Source organism: Lolium rigidum, chromosome 7 (assembly GCF_022539505.1).
Source record: "Lolium rigidum isolate FL_2022 chromosome 7, APGP_CSIRO_Lrig_0.1, whole genome shotgun sequence".
In the NCBI taxonomy this organism is placed as follows: domain Eukaryota; kingdom Viridiplantae; phylum Streptophyta; class Magnoliopsida; order Poales; family Poaceae; genus Lolium; species Lolium rigidum.
In genome coordinates, this window is record NC_061514.1 from 224181387 (window position 1) to 224201376 (window position 19990).

Consider the following 19990-nt stretch of genomic DNA (forward strand, 5'->3'; position numbering starts at 1 on the left):
TAGTCTCAGAGAAGGCTGTACCATAATTATTAAGAGGGGAAGTGTATATCATAACAATGCTAATTCTTGTTCTCTTCTCACAATGTTTGGTGGAAGCGACGAGTGGGAATGCAAGCATCTATCTTGCTTTCATCACCACCTCCAAAGAATATAAGTTGAAACTCGATTCCCACGTCCATGAGCATGGAGAGGAGACTCCTGCTCAAAGCATTCGGCACCGAACATGTCCTTCCAGATGCCGCAGAAGGGGTGAAAGGGTTATTGGACAAAGCTACAGAGATCTTGAAAAAGATGCCTAATTCGTACATTCACGAATAGTTTGCCAACCCTGCAAACCCAAAGGTAACAAGGACATAGAGCCAATGTGTCAACCTATATATGCACTCTAGCTGTGTCTAATCTTGCCCAGTTTTCAGTAAGGTACATTATGAGACTATTACTGCGCAAACAAATCTTGGAGGATTCAAAAGGGAAGGTGGGTATATTTAATGGTGGAATCGAGAAGGGTGGGATGAAATCTGGTGCTGGTCATTTCCTCACTGATTAAATCCTAAGTCAAGGTTTCTTCAAATTCGCTTTGAACAAAACCTACTCTATTATTTGCGGGCTGTGTATATATTCTTCATATAATTATCTCTTTCTATAGGTTATTTTGTGTTGAGCCTACCAAAGAGAAGAACTACAACATACTCTCTTGTGAAAACATGGTACGGTTGCTAGAAGATTTCCTTTGAGCATGTCAAACCTTGTGCTCGTTGCCTTATGAATGTTATCCCACCCGTGTAGGCACACATAAGATTCAGGGTATTGGAGCATGATTTGTTTCTTGGAACTTGGACAATGATGTTCTCAATGAAGCAATAAAGGTCATAGGTTATTCCTATCTTATTATTAACTTTGTACTAAAATAAAAGCAAGACATGAATGTTATAGTTCTTTTTTGAATTCATCCGAGTTGTGCAAGTTATTTCTTTTTACTAATGTTTGTGAAATGTCTATCCATAGGTTGGTAGGTATGTGTTGAGTCACCACTCCTTTTGTGTTGTACGGCGTAGTACATTTGTTGGGATTGTTTGTGTTGTTCTACTTTATTAGAATTACTATTGCGGGGTTTTCTTTTCTTATAGTTATCTACGATCACGTTATGCTTATGCTCGGATATGAAGCGATGAGGCTATTGAGATGCCAAAGCACACGGCTCTTCGGGAAGTATGGTGCGATCTTGTAACTTCACATGCTGAAGCATTTTTTATGTGTGTCCAGTACATTATATTGACACTGCATACATATTGAGATATTGTCCTTTAGTTTTAAGCGTTCATATGTTTAAAGAAAGCAGACAAATGATGACTCACACCATGTTTGTCCATGTCCCTTTTTCCTTGGCTTGATATTTTAAGTGCAAGCACTTCTATATGTAATGACTTGATATAGGAACCATGTTTAATCCATTTTACTTGCTATTTTTTCTCATCTCAATGCTGCTATATCTATGATTCATCCCAATACAATTTTGCTACGATGCATCATATCCACCTTTAATGTTGGAATGATGAGTCTGATGTATGTAGACTTGATGCATTTCTCGTGATATGTATTGGCAAAGTTTTAGGAGCCTACATTTTTGTTTCTCATCATCTACCGATAAGAGGTTAAGAATGCTGAAGATTTATGTTTGTTGTGTAGGCCGAGATCTCCTCCGGTGCGGCAGCAGCTGCTGCCATAAGGGTCACTAAGAGACCAGAGAATGTAGGAACTATGATAGTGGTAATTAAAGTACAATAAAATTTCCGAGTGTTCCGAGCTAGAATTCTTGTTTCAAAACATTGAATGATGGTCGGTACGGTGACATTGCAGATTTTCAGGTTATATTCCCGCACTTTGGCGAGAGATACTTGCCGTCGTTCCAGTTCCATCTAGAAGAGTGCAAGAAGATGCAGGCCAAGGCATGAACTTATGGATTAATTAGGTTCTTTTCTGAAATAAAAAATTGAGGCATTAAACGTTGTTTGCTGGACTAGGACATAGGATCCTATTGATATTGATATTTATTGCAAGGAAAACAATTTGGCTGAGCTTAACAAAATGGCTATGTTGGTGTTTTCAAATGTTTACATTTGACATGGTTACGATGTTTTCATGGTAGTACAAATGAAGAAAGAAATAGAAGTAGAATGTGAATTTTTTCTGTACATCTTTTATAAGAGGATTCTGCAGTGGTGACGTGCTCTTCGTAGACTGAACCTCACCATATAATTGGATAAAGTAGCAAGTGATGTTAATCGGTTTTGAGAATATTACGCGCCTGCTAAATATGCAAGAGGTGGATATACATGCATTGGCACAAAGCACAAAGCACTTAACGAAATGTCGATAAGTTTTTGAAGAGCACATCAAAACACTCTGACATTATGGTAGACTTTCATGGTATTATTGATATGTAGTGCCATCTTCTCATTTACATAAATCTATCGAGTGATCTTCTTTATTTTACTATTTCAAAATCTTTTATTGAATTGCTACTTTTTACTCAGAAATTCATAATATTCAAGTCATGTACATCGTTTTTTAGGTTTAACTTTTGGATTGTCTGTGGAAACAATGATTCACAATTGCATTTGCACAATAGAATAGTTGTAAATGCACTATGAATGGTATGGAGAGCGTCATCGTTGGAGACAACACTGGTGTTGATTACTTGATATGATTTACATTTATGTTAGAAGTTAACATCCTAGGCATATATTTGCTTTAGATTGTACACTTGTGTGGTTCACAACTTCATATTTAGTTTCTAGGTATCCGATAGCTCTCCTGATTATACTATTGTTGGTGGCGTAATATCGTGTTGACTTATTAGAAATGAAAAGGGACCCTTTTAGGACACTACGTGCCAATATTTTGTATATTCGTGAACAGAATCACGATAAATTCTATGTTTATATGTGCGATGTGTAGCGATGAAATAAATATAAGAGACCGTAGCAACGCACGAGCATCAACTAGTCTCCATTACATGTGTATTTGTCCTTCAACCCAAGTGCTAAAAAGTGCTTGGATGCTATGTGTCCAACCGAGCACTCGACTTTGGGCCGTCCGATCCGAAAGAAACGTGCCAGATCGTGCCAGTCCGTGTCGCTTGGACGTCACCCGTCCAGACATACCGAGACCTGGGGCCCGACCATTCACCACCTGGCCCCGCGTGACGTGTCGACGTATGAGCTAGGATTCCGGCGATTTCTCCCTTTCTGGCTCTCTCCATCTCTTGCTCCGTCTTTCCCATTTCCCCCCGATGACTACGGTCCAGTGATTTGCCGGTGATAGATCCGGATGATTATCCTGCCGAATCTAGCGGCGGCGAGTATGAGCTCGGGCTGCGGTAGAGAGAGCATCCCACGCGAGAGAGCATCCCACGCGAGAGGGTGGGCAAGCTCTTCCTCGGATGGATTCTCGTGCGCGAGGTGGTTATAATTTGGCCGCGGTGGACCTCCTGTGCGCAACATCTTCAGATACTGACGGTGTAGGGGTGGTGAGATTCAGAGATCTGCAAATATAGGTATGAAATAGCAAATCAAGTTAGTGATACCATGTTTTCTGTAATTTTTTGGGGGCTTGTAGATGGAATTTATCTTAGGATTTGCTCAGTTTTTTCGCACAACATGAATCAGATTTCTTTTTTCTTAAGAATTAGTGCTTATTTGTATAGGTGAAAGTTATGTTAGCCCATCTGGTATGTTTTTTAGAGCTAAATGATGCATAAGATTGTTTCTGAAGAATTAGTGTTGATTTGTATCCCTAGGAATTTTTGCAGCCATGTATAGCGATTTGTCAAGTTAGGGGGATCTGAGCGGGGAGAGATTAGATTCATAGTGTTTTCCATATGTCCCAGTGATTCATGGCGATTCAGCGGGATTTTATCGCTTTTTTATGCTAAGGTAACTTGGTTTTTGATGTTAGCATGTCATGTTTAATCCTTTTTTTGTTTGGTAGAGGAGAGAGGCCGAACGAGAGGATGTGGAGCTCGGTGGCGGAGAGTGGTCGTACGCCTGGGCGTGGAGCTCAGTGGTGGCAGAGGAGCGAGTTTGACGGAACTGCAAGTTCCATCCAATTTTGTCTCGGGTGACTAGATCGAGAATATGAGGTAATCTCCTACAAAAAAATCCCAAGCAACTCATGGTTTGAATTTAATATGGTAGGATCATCTACACAATCATCAGCAATTAGGTAGTTTATATTTCATCTGGGCGTGCTGATTTTGTCATGCGATTTTCCTGCTGCATTTTCCCCGAGGGATATTGCGTGCACATTCATATGCCATGGAAACACAGTTTTTCTTTATGGTAATGGGCCTTAACCAGGAGCACGCCCTTTCCTTGTTCTGCATGAGTGGATCGAGCTGCAAGAGGGTTGCTCATGTATGTGCTATGTAGATTGCTAGTACCTCTTAACTGAAACCAAAATGCAACTACTAGTACAACTAGTATCATGTGGATTTTATTTGCTAGCTACCTAGATAAAACTGTCCCAGAGATTGTACTTTGCATCTTGTTTCCCTTGACACTCCAGTTTTCCTTGAATGATGCAAAATTCCTGGTGATATCTGGCATTTACATTGAATTCATTCATCAATCTGGTGTCATACTGTCATTCAGCTGCAGCATGTAGTACTGAGCTATCACCATTTCTGATTAATATTTTTTTGGAGACAACTCACTAACTTGATGTTGTATCATCATTATCCGTGAGGTTCTCGCGCCAAATTTGTAATATGACTTGTAGTATGCACTACTATTAAGTTACAACCTTGAATAAAAACACTTTGTAGCTATTGTTAAAGATTGTGTTGGATGTGATATTTGATTTGTCAAGTCGCAAGGCTCCGATCCTCACTTATGTATGTCCTATAACAAATTCAAGGACAATATAGACATTACCCATCTCATAAGCCCGAGCTTATTGGAGCAACATGCACGAGTTAGATAACTTCGGTTAATTAAGTTGTATTGGAGTCTAGGTCATTTTCTTTGTTTATTGGAGCAACATGCACAGGTTGAATAATGTGGGTTAATTAAGTTGTGTTGTAAAAATGCCTAAGTTGTCGACCAAAATGGAGTAGGTTGGTTCTACCAACATGCATAAGTTGTGTTTTATAGTCTTGTTGGTTTTCTTTTTCTTTTTTGGAGCAACATGCACAAGTTGTATAGTTTGGGTTAATTAATTAAGTTGTATTGTCAACATGCCTAAGTTGACTACCGAAATGAAGTAAGTTGGTTCTACCAACATGCTTAAGTTGTGTTTTGTAGTCTTGTTGGTTTTCTTTTTCTTTTTTGGAGCAACATGCACAAGTTGGATAGTTTAGGTTAATTAAGTTTGTTGCCAACATGCCTAAGTTGCCTACCAAAATGAAGGGGTTCTACCAACATGCTTAAGTTGTGTTTTATAGTCTTGTTGGTTTTCTTTTTCTTTTTTGGAGCAACATGCAAGCTGGATAATTGGGTTAATTAAGTTGTATTGTCAACATGCCTAAGTTGACTACCGAAATGAATTAAGTTGGTTCTGCCAACATGCTTCGGTCTGCTCCTTTTGAACATTGCTGGTGTGTTTTTGGCTTTTTGCTGCTAATTGCTATGGTTGTGCTCCAACTTATTTTGGATCATTGCTATCCTAAATCACTAGACACGTAAGTGCTTCGATTTAGTCTGCATCATTGCAAACATGTCCAACTGCAAGTATCATTTCACATTCATGATAATGCATAGCATTGGCCTGACTTCAGAGTGGACATCTTGTATTGTTTAGTTGTCACATGTTTTTATTTCGTCGGCGAAGTGAGTACTTTCACTATATATGCATAGATGGACTGTTTTCTCAAGGGGTATCTCTATAGGAGAAGTGAGCTGAATCTTCATAAAATCAAAAGATATGTAAAGGGTTACCATGATACTATATGTTTACAATCCTATAAAATTGTCAATCGCTGAAGTGACCCATTCAGCAATGTCGGTCTTGTTCTTCCGCTGGTGTTCACTTGTTTGAGCTGCTGCTACCGGCGGCGTCAAGGCACATTCCACCCAAGCGGGGCAATATCGGGGTGGAGGTCACCGCAGTAGGGAGATGATGATGCCACAATTACACCGACCAGGCAAACAATTTTGGTTACTTATCCCATGTTCAAATAACCTAGTTGTTTTTTTTCCTTTTTGTACAAGTTTGTTTGACCATGGATGCTACCCCCGTTGCCAAATTCCCAAAATTACTAGAATATTTATTTTTAAATTGTAGATATGGTGAGATATCACAATGTTGCTGTTTTGTGTGTAATACATAGTTGTGTACTTGTTGTTAAGTTGTCCATGGACTGCTCTTTTATTGTTCTAAGTTGTTGCATGCACACTTGTTCCGCAACACACACTTAGTTGCTTTTTTATCTACTTGTAGTATGCGTATGACTTTCTTCTTTTGAATTATGCATTGCACCTTCTTAGGTTCATGATGCTGCCTAAGTTGCTTATCATATTTGATTAAGTTGATCATCTACTTTAGATTAAGTTATTTTATGCTATCTCATAAGTTGCAGTCAACAAAGTTGGAGGCACCTGTCCAACTAAGTTGATTCATCAGGCAACTTGTTTTATCAACTTATGCAAACACAGTAAGTTCTTTATCCCATTCCTTTAAGTTGTTTATTGTCCATTTATTAAGTTGATTTTTGCATATCCATGGACTAGGGTTATTCCTTTTGATTCACGGCGCAAATCAGTCGACTTAATAAGTTGTTTATGCCAATATAAGTTGCTTGGCTACTTTTATTAAGTTGCTTGTTGCTCCTTAGCAAAATTATTTTTATCACAATTTCACTATGTATGCATGTGCTAGGGGCGTTTTTACTTTTCTGTGTACACAATCATGTAAATAATTTACTTGCTGGCCTCATCTAACTAAGTTTGCTGCGATACTTTAGTTGAGTTTAGGGATTTGCTAAAAAAAAGCAAGTTGTCTAGGTTCCATACTTTATATTTTTATGTCAAGTTGTATGTATGTCTTTTAGTTGGTGCTAAGTTGCTCACTGTTTACTGTTATGTTGTGTACAAAGTATCTGCTAAGCCGCTCAATGTTTTATCTGTGTACAAAGTAGTTGCTAAGTTACAGACAAAGAAGATCTTAAGTGTCATCTTAATTGCTCCTAAGTTTGCCCCCACTAAGACAACTAACTTTTGTAGTTAAGAAGCTTCTAAGTTGCCTATTTTTCAAGTTGTTGTTAAGTTGCTCCCTAATATCTGCTAAGTTGCTCCCTAATTTCTCCTAAGTTGTGTACAAAGTAGTTGCTAAGTCCCTGGGTATACCTAATCAATTATACCCAGGCTGTGCTATTGATGGATCTAATATGCACAAAAGTTCATGCTCAATTAATTTTGATTGTTGGTTTAAGGAACATGTTTATTCTAAAACCCTAGAGACCTGAAGATCCTAATCTAGGAGTACAAGAATAAGAGAAATAAAGGGGATATGGAAATTTAGGTTCCTGCGATATGATTACCTTCTTCGTTTTGTTTTCGTTTTAGAGCCAAGCCTTAAATCATGGAAAATCTGATGAATTGCAGGTTTAATGGAGAGCTGCAGGAGAGAAAGAAGAGAAACTGCTGGGAGGAGGCGTCACGTGGTCCTAGGCTGGGCCTGGTTAGGGTTGCACTAGCACGCGAGTGTTGACCCTGGACAAGCGGGAACCTAATCAGGCACCCCGGAGCACGTGGGAGATTGGCTGCTGGCGTGCGTTGCTTTTTTCGGCCAAGTGCTGGGTCGGACTAGCTAGCACCTGGATGTTGGGATGTACAAACCAGCACCGGATGCTAGCTAGCCGCGTCCTTGTTCAAAGTACCATGTGTATTCTTCAGTACCGCTCCCAAATCTCGGGTCACTTCCATATGCATTACATCACAGTAGTTGTTGGTTTTTATTACCTAAACATTCATGGATCTGCAAATTGGAGTTAGTCTTCAGTTACAATGAGGTGGGCTTGTTACTGATCCTCACCCAGCCTGTCAGTCTTCACAGAATTTTTGGTCTAATCTGCCATCAAACTTGGAGTGGTCCTATATAATAGGATTTTTTTTGTTCATTATGGTTATCGCTTGTTAATTTCTGTAGCATAAACAAGATGAGAATGTGCTATTTTAGTGTAATCATGCGATGCTAACTAGGCAGATAAGAATGTGCTATTCAGTAACATTACTGTCACCAGGTGTTTTCTTGTAATGCGTGAGCGGGCATTGCTGTTATAGCTGTGAATCTGTTATATACTTTGGGAGAAATCTGGGATATAGGAAGATGCTGCTTTACTAGTTAGTTCTGATGAGAATTCTTGCTTGTGCCAAGCACGTAGGTTTCCAGATTCCTTTTTTTGTGCCTGACAAGTTATAATTTTTCAGGAATCTGACAATAAATGGGGGGACGGAAGAATATGTCTGCATAGGACTTGGAGACAAAGAGCAAGTATCTAGCGGCAATGTTGCGCAGATGAGAAAATGTCAGTTGTTTGTATTCATGCTGTACCTAGACTGGTGTCACTTGAGGTGAGCTCAAGCCTGAATCCAGCAAGGTTTTTCTAGTTCAGTTTTGTGTTACAGTTTTAAATTGTTTTGTGGTCTAGTTGCATCGCTGCCAACCTAGAAATCCATAGTTCTTAGAAATACAAGCCCTAAATCATATTTCAATCCTCAAGGTAAATTTTGCCAGTAGCTAGTTGACTCTTTGGAAATGGGTATATCAAATACGAATAGCCGCTAACATGATGTATGAAATGTAGTTCAATTACCTATTATGTTGTACCATGATGTTATGACTCTGTCTTGTGAATTATGAATCAGTTTGCACCTGCTTATCTAATCTTGTTATTTGCAGGCCGCTGACAAATTAACCATATTCATGCCCGGAAAGGAAACTGTAAGCACATCATTTCATCTCTGTCGGCAGAAGAGCTTGGAAGATTGTTGGCTCGGATACAAGCAACAGGAGCTGACATAGTCAAGAATATTTTCAAATACTTGTGCACTGCCAAGTGAGTTTACTGTCTAAAACCTCTGCAATCTTTGTATCTTAGCTATGCACTAGTATGAGCTCTTTATGATTTTTTGTATTCATACTTCATAATATTAGTCCAGAAGGCTGTTTACATGTAACTGAATCACAGATTTATTAGCTATGTGTTATAAATTAGGATTTTTTTACCACTGTACCACTGCCATAGACATGCTTTTATTTTGTACGGTTTAATATTGATTCATTTGCGTGATTATGTCCATGCTATTTCGTAAATTTTTATCCAGTTTGCTATTGATCATTCGATTTTGTTATGTTGGCAGTAGGCCTCGGGAAATTCAAATCGTCTCACGGGTGCATATGAACTCGTTGTGTGAAAATACATTTTAAAGTGTCAATTTCCAAAATTCTAAAATAAATTTTTACATGTATATTTAGACATTCTATGTTCGCACACAAGTTTTCGGAAAAAAAGAATATTTTTTGTGTCTCGTGAAAAAAGATAAATTTTGATGCTCCAACACAACTATGTACAGGACATTTTTTAATCTTTTTAATACATGCCACATAAAATGTTGTTTTCCCACGAAAACTTGTGTACGAAGCATAGAATGTCAGGATGTACACCTGAAACTTTATTTCAGAATTTTTTGACATTTTAAATTATTTTTTATGCACCTATGAGCCAAAACGCCACCTCCGTAGGCCTCCCATAGAAAAAACATGTTAGAGGTACGTGCAGCAATTACGAACTTGTTAACCTTGGTCACATCAAGATCATTGACATCCCCAAGCAACCCTGTTTAGTGGGGGTTAATGGACCAGTATGCACAGACCATATCTTGACAATTTGATCATGGCCACCACTGATTAGCTTGCTACGTTATTCTGGAATATTATATATCCACACCCACCATCTACATTGTTATCTGCATGCTTTCCCATTTATTGCACACCCATTATGCTATTTGGACATTTCCATTTCTCCATTTTTGCAGTAGGCCAATAGCTACAAGCGAGACACTACTAAAACTTGGCTCGATGTTTATGTCTAGTTGGGAGGGCGGCGGATAGCTTTGGCGCAGCACAAAATGGTATACTGAGAGCACATATGCTGCCTTAATGTTATTTCTGTTGCTTTTTTTGGAAGTGGGTATATGTAGATAACTGGAAATAAAGCAGTACACTTGTCCGGATACCAGTAAAGGAAGCGGTATATGTGATGGACTGGCCCCTTGGCGTGTATTTTGTTCGCTTCAACAATTTCCACGGTGGGTTCAGTTTTGGCCTTAGCAGCATGTCCAAGGTCATCATCGAGCAACTTGCTTCCCCAATTACCACTAATTACTTCCCAATTGATATTTCTAGTTTGAGTAGGTCTTTTGCTTATTGGTTGGGTAAGCGATCTGACCCTGTGGTGACATTATCAAATTGCCTGACAGCGGGAAGCAGGGATGCAGCGGAGGATCTGAAGATGCAATCCAATGGTCGATATTGGAGCTACCGTCCACACCAAAGGCCTCAGACACCCAATGGCAGTGGCGCCTTGGCTCTTATCAGTGGCAGCAGCAGCAGCATCTTCCTACTGCAGATCAGCTCCCTGGGCAAGTCTCTCTGGCACTGGTTATTGCAATGCGCCGGAGAAAATTCTAGTGACAGTCAGAAGATAAGCTACGGTATGAGCTAGCGTGCAAGACAGTGACATAATTGTGTTGGTTAGCTGTGGTCTTTCCCAGGGTAGATAAGCTATGGGAGTAATCAGCGCCAGAAGCAAACTGTAATTAGTGGATCTAAATTATGGTGTTTATTATGGTGTTTGCTACGGAATTCTTACGTTCTAGACAGCCGATTCAGTTCAGTTAGTACTGAATCCTTTGGTGTACAATAGAACAACATATGTTTGCCCAAATATTATTATGCCTTTTCCAAACAACTAATTGAGTCACCCAGTCAGGTTGCTAACCATGCAAGCGACGTAAGAAAAATAAACAAGGCAAACGTAGGATAGCTGGAAAGTGACACTCGAGCCAGGCTAAACCACCTCTGTAGGGTGCGTGTGATGTAAAGGTCACTTTTTTGTTTTAAATTTTATTGTGCACTATTTTGGAATTCGCAAGCTGATAATTAGCTAGTCCGGCATATTAGTCTACCATATAAGCATGCATGTGCATATACTTAACCGCTAAGCTAGCTAGCAGACTTCAACTACAAAAGACCCGTCAGCGTCAGCTCTACAAACAAAAACTTTTAATCCGCTAGCTAGAGAGAGATATGTTAAAATTGGCATACATAAGAAATATGGGAAGTATGTACGACTTCCAGTACATCGGTTGTTTCTTCCAAAGATATTATGTTATCACACAAATCAACATCAGACCATGTAAAATATGGTATACGATGGGACATAAAAAATGTGAATTACAAAATGTCACTTAGGTGACATCAATCATTCTTGCAGTACAACAATTCCGGATATGATCTGCTAGATGACTCCAATAGAAGGAAGCATTCATAAGCAAGTAGTACATTACATGGACAGGACACGAGAATAAAGATATCCAGCTATATACAAGAGTGCAGTTTGTTTTAGGGAGAGTATGTACAAGGGGAGTTTCAAATCAAGTTTTTTAGATATGAATTTTCATCGGTCTGAACTTCTCCAAAGAATCGGGTAAAGGCCTGGTTTGATTCAAATCATGTAAGATGACGCAGGCGAGCTATGCTGATTCGTCTCTGTCTGCAACACAAAAACTATTGATGAGAATTCACAAGACTAAAAGGATACCATCATAAGGCATTAAGTGGATTGAATGAAAATGCCGGGTCAATGTTACAATGAAGCTGACTCTCCAACGATCAAGGTCAACACGCTGTACTTGAAAGACAGAGCCAAAGCCTCACCACGTGAGCACTTTCTCACGCCAAGGGAAGCATTGCATATAACATTAGATCTGCCAGAGTTTGAAATGATTATAAAATAACAAATAGTCAGAATCAAAAAATAAAAACAAGGCATAAGTAATACTTACTGCATCAAACTTATGTCACATACGAAGATTTCCTGCAGAGCAAAGGCGCTAACAAGACTACAAGAAGAATCTGACACACTAATTTGTTCGGTGGAACTTCAAAGGAGAAAGTAGCTTGGAACTTAAATGTTTATTTCTCCTGCTGCTCTTCGGTGGTTGGGTTCTATGGAAGACACTAGCGTAAGGAACAACCTTTGTTCTGGGATTTCCTCGACCTGGACCAATCTTTGAGGGACTCAAAACCATTGTCTACTAATGTTGGTGGTGGCCTTCCTAGCACTAACATCAGACCACATGCACAAAAGCAAGACAATAAGAGTTACTAAAACAACTAAAATAAGATGCACCTAAGAGATGAAAAATAAAAATAAATTTATGAGGATGGTATTATTATATTCCCATTTTTGTTTAAATGTATGTAGCTGAGTCACCTAGTGTTATTTCTCAAACAGGAGCATCCTATCTAGAGCACATTATCCTAGTGAAAAATATACAGTAAACATGAACCGGCAGTGAAGCAATTGCATCAGTTCTAGGTAATCAGAAAACACTGACAAGGAAAATAGATACATGACTCTCCAACTGTTGTTGTTAAATAGGTGTTGCAGCTTGTTCGGGTTAAGGCGGAGCATGCCCAAGACAAGCTTGTGACTAACAAGGATGGAGCGTAATATTTGAAAACAACTCGAAATTGCTAGCACAAAGGCTGAATTTTCAGCAAACATTCAGGTCTGGCAGAAAAGAGGTACGAACCATTACAACATCAGATTTCTGGGAATATTTCAGAGAGTCTCTTGTATAAATCAGACAGTACAACTACCGTGTTCGGTTTCAGTAGAGGAGCTTTGTTCAGAATGGTAAATTGTTAATACATATGCAATGTCCTCGAATGGACATTTATTCCTGAGCTCCATCCCATGTTACTCAACTAGACCATAAAAGTCTGATAGGGAAAGGCATTTTATTGCCCTGATATTTTTATGTATATTACATGGATAGATAACCTAAGAAAATGATAATTGTAAAAGTAACTTTATTCTTGGATTCACTTTATATTCATTTTCAGAAAGTCGTTTTATCGTGTGCCGCAAGCTGAAAATGTTAACATGATAGATTGTGCTTTCGAGTTCCACTGTACTTGCTATTTGTTCTCTCTAGATCCAACTTTACTCATCCCTGTGCAAAAATGAAACACGTCCTGCCTCTCTTGGCTCTCGTATTTTTTTCAAAGGTGTTTAATCTACAGTTGGTTATACTCATTCTAATAGAATAATCTATCAATCCTAGAGTTTGACCTCTGAAATATGACATTTGCAAACTATTGAAGATGGGGATGAGAGAATAGTGGTTGGTAGTTTTAAGTTTTAACCTGAATCAGTGCATCTGCCTACCAGATGAACTGACCGGAAAGAGGCCAGGGGTAAGGTTAAGGATTTTCTTTGCATACCATGAAGAGTATGATGTAATTGACATCATCCTAGGTGATTTCACATACAAAAACTTTCACAGAACAGAATGGCCAGCTACCGTACCTTACGTTGAAGTTCACCGGCGTTCTCCGCTCGCCGTGAATCGACCCACAACACAGCTCAGGGGGTCTGCCACTCACTGCGATGCAACCCGCAACCACCACCCCCTGCACCGATGCTGAGGCCACTCTCAGCCACCACCCGCCGTGCGGACCGGCCAGGCTGCTGACGCGGTCACCACGCCGCCATTGCCCCAGACTGACCTGAGACCTACAGAGATCCAATAATGCATATGTTTATCATCATGTTTCAATCTCGTATTGCTTAGTCTAATAGTGAACATTTGATGGGACCATAACAGGAAAGAATGGAGCTGAACCTGAGGAATCATAGACACACACACAATGACACAAGTACACAACATGATTAGTAGCTCTGTTTATGGGCATAAATAGAAAGAATGGTAGCTGAATTTGAGGCAGCCGTAGGTCTAATCTAGAGGCATAAGTTATTTTCGATTTGTCCATCTAATCTGACATATCGGACCAGATAGCCTCATCTATGCAAATTTGTGTTCAATCTTGGCTGACAAAGAAAAAAAGTGCACATATCAGGTTTTGCGGAGGCCATAATGAAATTCGTGCACGCTGATTAAACATGAGCAAAAGCTTCATGTACCTTGCAATTGCAGGGGATGCGCCAGTACGCACAGAATCTGAGGGTGAGGCCGCCGAAGTCACCAGCTACCGCCACCCAACGGCCGCTCGTCCCCTTCCGCTCGAGTGGATGTAAGTTCTGTTGAAGCCAATCACACCACGCCGCCATTGCCGCCGCTTCGGACGACCGACCACGTGGCTGCTGATTTCACCCGCCGACGAGGACGCTAACACAGTCAGCGCAGAGCACGCCTACCTCTCGCCGCTCGCTTGGACACCAAGCCTCCCTACCTCTCGCCGCCGAACGCCCACCCGCTCGCCGCTCGCAAGTTCTGATTCCCCAACCGCTCAGTGCCGACACACTCCATCAGAAACCCAAGAAGAAAAGGAGTTGCGGGGGTAGTGGGCTAGCTCCCAACCACACGACCCATAAGAAACTGTCGGTGCAAAAATATTACACGAGGTACAGGTACTGCGACCTGAAGTGGTTTCAAAGTAGTAGCATTAATTTTTTTTCCTCGCTGCCAAAAAAATTTAGGCGATTTGCACATGCACAAAAATAACCCAAAAGTTAAAGAAAAGCAGAGACTGACCCTCCGGCGAAACTATTTCACCAATCTAACCCTTTTGTGTGGCGCCCCTCTCATCGGCGCCACATATACCAGTATGGCGCCCCTCCTGCCGGCGCCACTCTCCCAGCCGACGTGGCGCCCCCGACGCTGAGCTGGTCTGCCAATCCGACGTGGCAGCATGTGTCGCGCCCCTCCCAACGGCGCCACACATGCACTTGTAATTGCCCAAGAATACTGTGAGACAATTCGTCTGGGACTTAGCCGTTTTGCGAGGATTTTTGTGTGGCGCCGACGCCAGGGGCGCCATACTAGCATGTGTGGCGCCGATGCCGCGGGCGCCACACAAAGAACCTCGCCAAAACTGCTAAGGACTTATCGTCCGGAGCCCCTGGATGTTTTCGACCCAATAGTTGATATAGGCTGGCATGTGTGGCGCCGATGCCGCGGGCGCCACACAGTGCAGTGTGACGCCACTGTGGAGGGCGCCACACATTGACTTGTGTTAAAAACCTGAAAAATCATACCAAACTTGTAATATCCCAGGTAATGGGGTTACAAAAATAGAGGAAACAGAGATGTGTGCATTGCATTCATGCATAGAAAATGCAGGGAATTTTCGCGCTTTAAAGTAAAACAGATCACGATAGCCGAAGTTTCACTTGATCTTGATGGAATTGAAGTAGCTCATCAAGTCCGAGTGCTATAAACCTCATTGTGACTTTGCTAAAACCTTGTTTTGGGTAGAGATGATTCGATCTAAGGGGTTAGATCAAATGGAATTAAAACCAACACAAGAACATATGAAACAAGGATCAACTACTTGATCTTATTAAAGATCATAATATGGTATTCCTTGCCATAACATATGAACATCTATTCAATTGGAAATCAAGTAACAATAAAATGGAGAAACTATTCTTAACTTATCTTTTCCATGTCTTAAACAAACAAATAGTCCTACCATGAACCTCATGGTATTTCTTGAACTAAACTCTTGAACTTAACACCAACAAAAGATTATCTAAACCCTAGAGATGGGAGGGGTATATAACCATTAAAGAGATAAGAAGCACAATCTAAATTATTAACACTTAAAAGTTAAGCAACTACCTTGAGGTACAATTGAATTCACTTTAAAACTAAATACCAAATATAGCAAAACACAAGGACCTAAGTGCATAAAAGCCACACCTTCGATTTCAATCATAACTTATTAAATATGTGGAATATCATAAAACTAAATTCGTTTACATTACGAATTATAGTTCAAACTATTTGAATAAAATAAACTATGAGTACTTAGAAACTCATATGATCATGCCTTGGTGAAATCAAACATCACCATTCAAAATTGGGGTATAATCCTTATCTTTGACATTTTGATCCCAATAATACTATAAATACAATCACATATGATATAGTGACTCAATCACAAGCATAAAATCATTCACAAGATATTTAGTAACAAAAGCCACTTGGCTATCCAAAAATAAATCACATGAGAGGATAATCTCAATGACACATAGGATGAAAATATCTACATAGCTTGAGTCCTAAGCTATGCCACCTCATGCTTAAAGGATTGCTATGGATGAGAGCATGACAACAAAGCACCTTACTCAACAAATTAAAGCAAGAGTCATCCACCCATGTGTCATGTTACTAGAGCATGCCCAAGCCTATAAATGGAGCCTCACACTCCATCCATTTCATCATCTTGCACCTTGATGCAAGAAGACCAACACATTGAGCCACTCCATAAAATAGTTAGGATCAAGATGAAGCAGCTAGGAGGTGGAGGCATGCCACAAGATGCGGGTTTATCGAGAATTCTGAAGAACAAGCTACAGAAGATAGCAAGGTAGAACTCTTAGGAAGACCACATATTTAGATAATCACATCATCATTCATTGAGTAGTACCCTAGATTATAATCCAAGTCCTTGTGGAGTGAGAGGGGTAATTAGTATAACCATATACAAATACTTCTAGAATACTTTAGGAAGCCTATACCATGCATGATTATCACAATTGGGTAATGATCATATATCCTAAGAATTGGGAGTAGAAGTCATTGAGAATAAATTGCTCATAATAATGCCATGACCATACTTTGGAGAAATAGAAGAATAAGCTATAAGTTAAACCCTATATGATAAGTAGATGTTATTCACAAGATGAAATCATAGGGAGGTAACTAGTAAGCAACCTTAGGCTGATATCCCAACCTTAACTTGTGAATCACTTGGTGATCATAAGTAGAATCCTATCAAATCTACATTCCATTTATTCCTCAACAAAAGAACATAAGAAAACCTTAGAGTAAACTCTATACTTCATATGATGAGAAACCATTCATCCTTATAACCAAAGTTAACTATAAAAAGAACCATAACCACTTTAGTTACTTCAATGATAAATCAAGGATAATACTAGAAGTCTATTGGTAGAAAATAAAACCAATTCTCAAATCCTTAATAACTAAAGGAGAACATCAACTATTAAGCAAGTAACTCTATTATCATGCATAGGGGAGAATAAAACCTAGAACATATTTGATAGTTAAACCATGTGTGGTGATCAACCACTTATCTTTGTAACCAAAGTCCAACCATGGGGAGAGTGATGTCTACTCTAGGTAAATCAAAGTGTTATTAAAATATAATAATAGTGCTAACCTTGACATAAAGTGATAATCAAAATTACAAGATCTTAATAAATAGAGGATCACATAAAATCATATGCAGGGAACTAAATTCTCAATTAAGAGCTCAAACCCTAATGATAAACTCTAAAACACTTAGAGTAGAAATTATCAACCCTAATAATTCAAAATAGATTTGATTACACAAGAAAAAGGAAATTAAAATGAGGGCATAAAATCATGATTAATTACAATTTGTAATAAAGCTCACATATGTGAAATGTTTAATCAAAACAATTGAGTATTACCATAATACTTTTATTAGTCTTCATAAAAGACCAATTGTCAAACACCTGCAAAACAGAAAGATTAAAATTTGAATTAAAACAGAAATCAAACAATAAAATAGAAACCAGAAAATAAAATAAGAGAAAAGAAAAAAGAGAGAAGAGAGGTGATTACCTGAACAGGCCGCAGAAGCCCAGCGACAGCACTGCCTAGCAGCCCAATGCAGCAGCCCATCGACGCAACCCAACAACGGCCCGCGTACCCCTTCGGCCAAAATATCACGGGGACGAGCTCGTCCTCATCCCCTTCTCCCGCATGGTCGACACGGCGAAGCCGTGCTCGGCTTCGTTGCGATGCTGGCGGCATCTCCTTCATCGGCAGCGTGACGAGGAGAATTTTGCCGCCGTATAAAAGTCCAGCGAAGCACAGCAGCTCGGGATTTCTTCCTCCTCTCCAATTTTCCCCAATCTCTGAAACCCTAGCTACTCGGACACCGTCAATCGCCGATGACTGGGGCTACCCCAAGCCTCGCCGTGGACACCAACGTCACCACCATGATCGACTTGCTCCTCCTGCAAAGGAATCGAGTCGGAGCAGCCCGTAGCGCCGTCGCCAAGCTCAGCTCTCCGGCGGCCGGCGCCATGAAATCCGGTGAATTAGCCCTCAATCGACCACACCGTCACGCGCGTCGTACTCGCGGTGAGCTCCTCGATCTCGTGGCAAGCTCGCTTTGCTCGATTACACGCTGTAGCGCCGCCGCATCGCTAGCCCGTGAGCACCGCCGCAGCACCACGTCGCTGGCCACCCTCCGGTGACCATTCGGAGGGGGCGCCGCCACTATTAGGTTCGCCTTGTTCCCCTGGATCCAACGAGCACACGCAGAGCCCCGCGGAAACCCTCCATCGCCGGCGTCGTCCTTGACTGGCCGCCGGTAGTGGCCATGGTCGCCACGTCGTCGCCTGTGTGGCAGCCAGCGTGGCTCTGGCCCACCTGTCTGTGGCTGTGAGTAGCACAGGCACGGGTGTAATTAGTAAATTCCATTTTATTTCAAATACCAGAAAATTACTGCAACTTCAAATAAATCTAGAAAATTCAATTTAAGTCAGAAAAATGTAAATAAGATATTAAAATTTTTAGAAAAGAAAACTCTATCCAATAAAAATATAAAGTGAAATTTTTATTTTTAATAAAAATTCAGTTATTTTATACTTGTTATTTAAAGCCTTTAATTTTAATTCTAAATTCAGTTAAAATTCAATAATTAGGAAAAAGGTATAAAATAAATAAAAACCAGAAAGTAAATAAGGAAAACATTAAAATTAATTTTCCTTTTCTATTAACTTGTTAAACCCTTATTAGGAGGATTTAAAACTACGATTAATAAATGCCTTAATTATTAATTGTTTAAAATAATAAAATATCAAATCTAATATTATTTTTATTTCAAAATTTTTAATAACTTCAACTTTATTAATGAAGTTATTAATCCAATAATTACAGGGTAATTAGGAAAACCTAATTCCATTTTAAACCAAGTGGTAACCTGTGGTGACCCTGCATACCACTGCATGTTGTAGTATGCCAGTCGTTGATATAACATTCACGAAGTACCATTCCGCAAATATTACATCCCTCAGAGTAGTACAACAGAACATAGCAGGGTCCATAACTCATTCATTGATTATTACAACTATCATACACATGTCATCTTGGAGCTCCTCTTGGGTCCTAAGAGGAATACTCCTGGGTTCGAGGTGAACCCAACTTAACTTACAATACAAGAGTCTCATTAAACTAAACATTTATTTCATCGAGCAGCTAAATACTAAGAGTTCGGGCTGCTCGATTACTACTACTATCGGATATCTCTAGGCTTGATCTCCTCCAGGAAGCCTCCCGGATCCGTAGACAATGATGTAGTCTACTCCTTCAACACCTCTCGAGAGGTCTGGTTCCTCGTAGCCAATGATCTCGGCTCCTTCATTGTTGTCGTAGTCCTCTTCCAGACGATTCAGACAATCTAAGCATGGGATTTAAGAGTGGTATGAGTACGAGCGTACTCAACAAGTTCATTATAGATAAGAGGTGTTTAATGCACTAGCTACGATATTAGACCAGAAAGTCTAATACCAATGCAAGTTTTGATAAACATTTCTTCCAGAGGTTGCTTTTATTTCAAAGAGCTATGTCCGTCAGCCTTCACCGGTTTACTAGAACTTCATGGAGCTCCTTTCCGGCCGCGTTCGCGAGTTCCTTATCCGGAACGGGGAGTGACGAGTCACGGTTCTTTACACTCT

General features: G+C 40.0%; 2 long non-coding RNA genes across 9 annotated transcripts; one reads left to right on the forward strand and one right to left on the reverse strand.

The window, feature by feature from the left end:
* Positions 1-3220: 3220 nt before the first annotated feature.
* LOC124670174 lies at positions 3221-10594 on the forward strand. 7 transcript variants are annotated; one of them, XR_006992431.1, is made up of 9 exons: positions 3222-3556; positions 3991-4141; positions 6578-6652; positions 7602-7767; positions 8427-8570; positions 8899-9055; positions 10038-10130; positions 10219-10342; positions 10479-10594. It is a non-coding gene; the product is annotated as an uncharacterized LOC124670174 (long non-coding RNA). The 7 variants fall into 7 exon arrangements; XR_006992427.1 differs by having other exon boundaries at positions 3223-3556; positions 10035-10130; XR_006992426.1 differs by having other exon boundaries at positions 3223-3556; positions 10035-10130; positions 10239-10342.
* Positions 10595-11417: 823 nt separating this feature from the next.
* LOC124675948 lies at positions 11418-13712 on the reverse strand. 2 transcript variants are annotated; one of them, XR_006993464.1, is made up of 2 exons: positions 13598-13712; positions 11418-11987 (listed from the first exon to the last, which is right to left on the reverse strand). It is a non-coding gene; the product is annotated as an uncharacterized LOC124675948 (long non-coding RNA). The 2 variants fall into 2 exon arrangements; XR_006993463.1 differs by having other exon boundaries at positions 12066-13712.
* Between the last annotated feature and the right edge of the window lie 6278 nt (positions 13713-19990).